We start from the raw sequence: 7,399 nt of genomic DNA on the forward strand, positions 1-7,399 counted from the left end.
GGTCCAGAGGTGGAGTTTTGCTGGCAGGTAAGATGGAAAGACAGTGGGACAATTGAGTGGTGGATATGAATAATGGTGCAAAGGGAAAGATGTGCTAGGTGTGGGAGGGAAACTGACCAAAGGCTCTGAGAAGTAAGAGGACACAGTGACTTGGGTTTCAAGGATCAAGGAAATCTTTGAACTGAGGAGACAATATATGAGCAGGATCTTGAACCAGCATCAAAGACTGAGTTGAACTTCTGTGATTGGATTAATTAACAGAATTGTCCAAGAGATATATTAATTTAAAAAGCAGTGGGTAGACACACAGGGTTTATTATTCGATGTAAAGAAAGTCTGGAGATTGGTAGTTTATGGTGGTTATGCCCCAGAAACCCAGATTCCTTCTCTCTTCCTGATCCATTTTCTTGATTTTTGGAAACTAGGTATCTGAATTTGCTTGGCTTGTGTGACACAGGGCTCTAAGAGCTTCTCCTATGCATTCCTCCTCCCTCAGCACATAATTGAGATCTGCAGCAGAAACCCAAGGCTAGTTCTAACTAGAATTACTTAAGGATTTTCCTTTTCTGTGCCTCAGTTTACCTGAATTAATATCCAATCTTTATAGTGGAGTTTCTCAATTAGTTCCAAAATATCTGTCAGTGTAAAACAAAACAAAACAAAATAAAGCCTATGCAGCCTAATCCATATGGATTTAACCATATGACATGGTGCCCAGTGGACACTCAGCTGGCCAATCTTCTTTTATAGGTCAGTTGTGTTGCCCAGTGCCAAATATCTCCATTTTGCTTGTTACCTCCAGAATTAAGGTAAACAAAAATCTCAGAATTGTTATTCATAGAATCAGGATTTGAATATCTGTTGATAAAATGCTAAAGGCTTATTGTCCCAGTGGAGGTAACTTCTAAACAGAAGTTGTTTTTTCTGTGATTCTCAACCCAGTGGGGACTTTGCACACATCTCTCCCAACACCACCCCCCACTGCTGCCCCTGCCTTCAGGAGACACTTGGCAATGCCTGAAGACCATATTAGTTGTCACAAATGGGAACTGGGTGTGGTTACTTCTGGCATCTATCTAGGAATGCTGTAATGCACAGGACTACCCCACAACAAAGGTTTATGTCACCCCCAATATCCATTGTGCAAAGGTTGAGAAAACCTAGTGTAGACTCTCATTCTCTTAACTGGATAATAGATTGGCAGTGTGACTCTTCAAAGTCAGGTAGGTGCTATCAGTGCTGGAATTCAGAGTCACAACTCCTGACATCCAGGCCAGCCCTTGTTCTGGGGACCCCTTCTCCCAGCACCCACCTGTTCTCTCTCCACCCTCTCTCTTATCTGTTGGACTGTCTCCATTAACAGCCTTCACTTTCACATTTCCTTCCTCCCAGCCATGTGTCTCCCTACAAAAAGATAGAGGTGAACTCCGTACTGCCGTTGTCCAGCCTCTGAGGATGCTCACCACGTAGCTATGACCATTTGGCCCTCTGGGAAAACCAGCCTGGCTGCCTGGTCTCACAAATGACCCAGTCTGGGATCTGAACCTGTCTTGTTGCCGATTTCATAACATGCAGGGGAAATAACTCCTCTGAGACACGTGGTATAATTTTGAACCCAGGCAGCATTTGTGGTCAGGGAGTGAGGAAAGAGAGAGCAAGAAGCAGAGTGTGAGTGTGATAGCCTGGGGAGGTAGTGAAGGAGAATGAAGGGAGACAACAAGCAGACAGCCTTCAAGGAAGAGATGGAGATGGGATGGATGGGTGGGTGGGGGAGAGGAAGTGGCCATGTTTTCCACCATCTCCTGCCACCCATCATCCTTTCTTGGAGGGGAAATCAGTATTCCTCACTCTTGTTCTCTCCGTAAATGTTCTGAATTTAGCAAAGAAAGAGCAAAATCCTGACAAATGCATCCGCTTCCGCCCCCGCACAGATGTCACTGCCTCTTCCTGGCTGCCCAGTGTTGGTGTTGCTGGCCTGGGCACTCTGCCACTTCTGCTGGCAGTGCCCACCCTAGGCACAGATGTAACCAATGAAATGAACTGTTAACTTGCCACTCGAGGTCACCTCATTTCCTAAGAAGCATATTCTCAGCAATTTCTTTCAGGAGGAGCATTTCCTACTCAAAACTCTGTCCCACTGACAACTTACTTGTTTGGAAAATAATTGTGAAAACTTTCATTTTCCCTGTTTAAAAGCACCTTCTCACCCATCTCTGTTGATCTTGTGGGTAGCAGGACAGAGATGACCACTTCCTCCCTTCAAATGAGGAAACAGGCTCAGAGGCTGAATGAACGCATTCATTCAGAGTGAAGTGCCAAGAATCAGGATCAGTGAGAGAGAGCCATACTGAAGCCCTGAAAACACCCCAGGAGCCTCAGTGTCCTGAGTTCTAACTCAGCCCCTCACTTGCTGCAGAAATCAGGAATGTCTCAGATTCCATCCTCTCCAGTCACTGGATTGAATGGCTCTGAGCAGGCTAAGAAATACCATGAAACCCTTTTTTGTTAATAACAGCTAACATTTTCATAATGCCTCCTGTATGCCAAGCATCAGTCATCAAAGTAACCCAAAGAAGTAGGTAAAACTAGTATGCCTTGTTCACAGATTGGGGAAACCAGGTTCAAAGAGCTGAAGTGACTTGCTCAATGTCATTCAGTTAAGAGGCGATAGAGCTAGTATTCACAACCAGACAGTCTGATCCAATGGAAGTAGACTTAATGACTGGGCCACGCCACTTCTGCACATTGTTAAAGATGAGGATCTGGCCTGAGGATCTGATACCTTGGTTCAGATATCACTCACTCTCTAAGAGATTTGGTTAAACATGTTTAAACTTTGGGTCCTCCTAGGTAAAAGGAATCTCTAGAGAAACTCTAAGAGTAAAAATTCATGACTTTACATTTGAAAAGAATGTTGATGCAGGACCTCAGTTCTTTATTGGGTGGGAAGCCACTTTCTGGATCCCTGGAAGAGCAATGGGAAATGGGGAGACTCTTCATTCCTCTCTAGCCTGTGGCTCTTCTGCCAGGAATATAGAAAGTATTAGTCAATAAGCTATTCAGTTAACACACATTTATTAAGCATCTACAGTGTGTCTAGGTATAAGCTTATCACCATGACCAAAGTAAGCACTGGTGAATGCCTTCCTGGAGCTTGCATTGTGGTATGGAAAGCCAGCATTGGACAAGCGATGACAGAATGACAAAAGGAAGTCTAGTGTTCAATGGCAAATGTAACCAGTTCTAGGGTTAAGGGAGACAAATGTGGAAGATGACAAGTAAGACAAGTCTCCAAAGTAAGAACCTTTCCTCCTCACCTGGCCATAATTCACACAAGGTGTTCTTCAGAGCAATGAACTTATTGTATGCTAACATACTTTAATTCCTATAGCATTCCAAGTCTTTGTGTTTTAAGGTGTTTGTTTGCAGTCTGCAGTCCTGTCCCTGAGCATGGTCAACAATGGGAACTGTTTACTAGGTTTATTGGGGCGAGCAAGATAATGGGTATATAAGCAAATGTGTGAAGAATGAGAGGACAAAATGATCTACATAAGGAAAGGCACGTGATCACATGGGGAAGAAAAGATGAAGATGGGGAGCAGGTGTCTAACCTGGAGACCAACTGTTTAATGCTTTCTTTAGAAATACCTTGTTCCCCTATACTTATCTCCCAAGCAATATACAATATGATTACAGGCTTTCTACAATAGCATTCAACCATAATTTGATGAGAACATAGAAAGTGCCAACACTTCCTAAACAAAGAGCAAGACAGACAATATCCCAGCCCTCAGCCAAGAGCTACTCACCATCCACCATTGAAGCTTTTTGTAACCTGAATAAAATGGAACTGCCTTGGTGCCAGCCTCAGCATGCTGTTGCATTCAGAATAAATACAAATCTGATTCCAAAAACTTTGAGGTGCATCAGGGGTCTTCACTGGAAATTTTCTTAAAAGGCAGATGTAGAAGATAGAACACTGTATGCACACATTAAAATCTACAATAAATCCTCTAGTTTCAGCCATCTCTTCCACAAATGCACATTTCACAACAGCTGCTCAAATTCATCCCTCTTCTTCTTCAAGTCCTTGGCCTGCTTGGTCTTCCTCCCCATTTCTGCCTCACCCTCTTCTTCTCCTTCCTTAGTATCTACAAGCCCTTTGTTATGCATATTACTTTAAATCTTTCATTTTGTCCAAATCTGTTTATACACACACCTTACTGGCCAACATCATCACAAAAGCCAAATACAACAATTCGAGCTCCTGTCAGTTCTTCACGTATCCCCTTCTTCCTCTCTTGGGCCGGGGGTATTCACGCCCTCATTCTTTAGTCCTTGATCTCTTGTTATTTTCATGTCCTCTACAGACTCTAGATGAGAGGACTCCTTCGGTGTCCTGCCCTCAACCAGTAATGCCTCCCGCAACTTGATCTGCATTTCTTGCAACATAGTCCATCAGGTCTTCTTTGATGATTTCATCAAACCCGTTCCCTTAGCTGCAGTTTATCTGGGAAGTTGGTAGGGACAGTGTGAATCTCATTTGTCCATATTCTGCTGAACTTTTCCATCTACCTTTATTGTCATTCCCTAAAATTCAATTGACCTGAAACTAGGCACACTTCTCCTACCAACAAAAAATATTCTACCTTCATTGGTACTATTTCTGCTACTGGCACCAGCTTCATCATCCTTTGGCCAGGCCTGGAACCTTAATGCCTATGTTCTTCACTTGGGCCCATGGCTAGGACTCAGGCACATGGTTGACTTTATACAGAATTGTAAAGCTCCTTGAAATATATGCAATCAAAAAACTGAAGACCAAGTGTTGGGACTGGAAGAAAATCTTTACAACATGTATGTCAAACAAAGGACTTTTATCCAGAATAGATAAAGAATTTTTGCAATAAAATTAGCTCAGTTTAAAAATGGGGAAAAGATTTAACACACACTTGACAAAAGATGATTTACAAATGACCTACAGGCACATGAAAAGATGTTCAACTTAATTAGTTATCAGGGAAATACAAAATAACACTGAGATACTACTATGCATTCACTAGAACAGTTAAAATTTAAGACTGGCAGTACTGAGTGTTGACAAGGGTATAGGACAACTAGAATTCTCATACAAATCTGATGAATTGTAAAATGGTACAATCTACCAAGAAAACGGTGTGATAATTTATAAAACAGTTCAACGTATACCTACCTTATATGATCCAGCCATTCAAATCCTACATATTTATCCAAGAGAAATGAAAGTACATGTTCACACAAAAACTTTCCATATGAATATTGATAGTAATATTCATAATACCAAACACTGGAAACAACCCAAATTTTATCAACTACATTTTATCAACTACTGAACAGATAAAAATGTTGCGGTATATCCAATTAATGCAATAAAAAGGATTGATGCATGCAGCAACATGGATAAATCTCAAAGCTGTTATGCTATGTGAAAAAAAATCAGACAGAAAAAGTACATACTGTGTGATACTATTCGAATAAACTTCTAGAAGATGCAATCATCTATAGTGACAGAAAGCAGATCATTGGTTGCATGTGTGCCAGAGGCTAAGGGGAAAGAAGATTATGAAGGGGAATAAGACCACTTTTGGAAGTGATGGAATTGATCAGTGTGGTTGGCCAAAGAACAACACAGGTTTGAACTACACAGGTCCACTTATATGAGGTCATTGTACATGGTAGAACTGTCAATATATTTTTTCTTCCTTATGATTTTTTAATAACATTTTCCTTTCTTTAGCCTACTTTAAGGTAAGAATACAGTACATAATACATATAACACATATTAATCAACTGTTTGTGTTATCAGTAAGGCTTCCAAAAGTAAGCTACTAATAGTTAAGTTTTGGGGGAGCCAAAGTCATACACAGAGTTTCAACTGCTTGGGCATTGGTGCATCTAACTCCTGTACTGTTCAGGGGTCAACTATATTTTGGTTGAGATAATAGCTTCACAGGTGAATGCATATGTCAAAACTGAACACAATATACTCTTCAGATACATGCAGCTTATTGCATTAAACTAAACCTTAATAGATGTGTAAGAAAATGTGAGTATTGGATGTCAGTGATTCTTCTGAGTCTAGATTAAGAAATTGTTTTCAGGGATGCCTGGGTGGCTCAGTGGTTTAGTGCCTCCCTTTGGCCCAGGCCGTAATCCTGGAGTCCCAGGATCAGGTCCCACATCAGGCTTCCTACATGGAGCCTGCTTCTCCCTCTGCCTGTGTCTCTGCCTCTCTCTCTCTCTCTCTCATGAATAAATAGAATCTTAAAAAAATAAATAAATTGTTTTCAGTGTGCTGTAAGAACTTGTTTAGAGATATGGCCTTGATTTTCTTGTTTTAAAGTGGGCATCTTATCACTTAGTTACCTCATGTCCCTACCCACCTCCCCTCCACAAACCTTCAGTTTGTTTCCTACAGTTAAGAGTCTTTCATGGTTTTTCTCCCTCTCTAATGACTTTGCATTCAGTCTTCCCCCCCTTCCCCTATGATCTTCTCCACTGTTTCTTATACTCTACATATGGGTGAAACTTTATGATAATTGTCTTTCTCTGTCTTATTTTTGCTCAGGCTAATACCCATCAGTTCCATCCACATTGATGTAAATGGTAAGTATTCATCCTTTCTGAAGGCTGAGTAAATACTCTGTTGTATAGATATGCCACATCTCTATCTATTCATCTGTCAATGGACATCTTGGCTCTTTCCATGGCTTTGCTATTGTGGACATTGCTAGTATGATCATTGGGGTTCAGGTGCCCCTTCATTTCACTACATTTGTGTCTTTGGGGGTAAATACCTAGTACTGCAATTGCTGGGTCATATGGTAGTTCTTGTTTTTAACATTTTGAGGAACCTCCATACTATTTTCCAGAGTGGCTGTACCAGCTTGTATTCCCATCAACAGTGTAAGAGGGTTCCTCTTTCTCCACATCCTTGCCAACATTTGTTGTTTCCTGTCATTAATTTTAGCCATTCTGACTGGTGTGAGGTGGTATGTCATTGTGGTTTTGATTTATATTTATCTGATGTCAAGTGATGTGGAACATTTTTTCACATGTCTGTTGGCTGTTTGTGTCTTCTTTGGAGAAATGTCCGTTCATGTCTTCTGCCCGTTTCTTGATTGGATTATTTTGGAGGGGCATTGAGTTTGATAAATTCTTAATAGATTTTGGATACTAGCCCTTTTTCTGACATATTTGCAAATATCTTCTCCCATTCCATTGGTTGCCTTTTAGCTTTGTTGACTCTTTCCTTTGCTGTGCATCAACTTTTTATCTTGATGAGGCTCTAATAGTTCATTTTTGCTCTTGTTTCTCTTGCCTTTGGAGATGTGTCTAGCAAGAAGTTGCTGCAGTTGAG

This window comes from Vulpes vulpes, chromosome 9, assembly GCF_048418805.1.
Source record: "Vulpes vulpes isolate BD-2025 chromosome 9, VulVul3, whole genome shotgun sequence".
NCBI lineage: Eukaryota > Metazoa > Chordata > Mammalia > Carnivora > Canidae > Vulpes > Vulpes vulpes.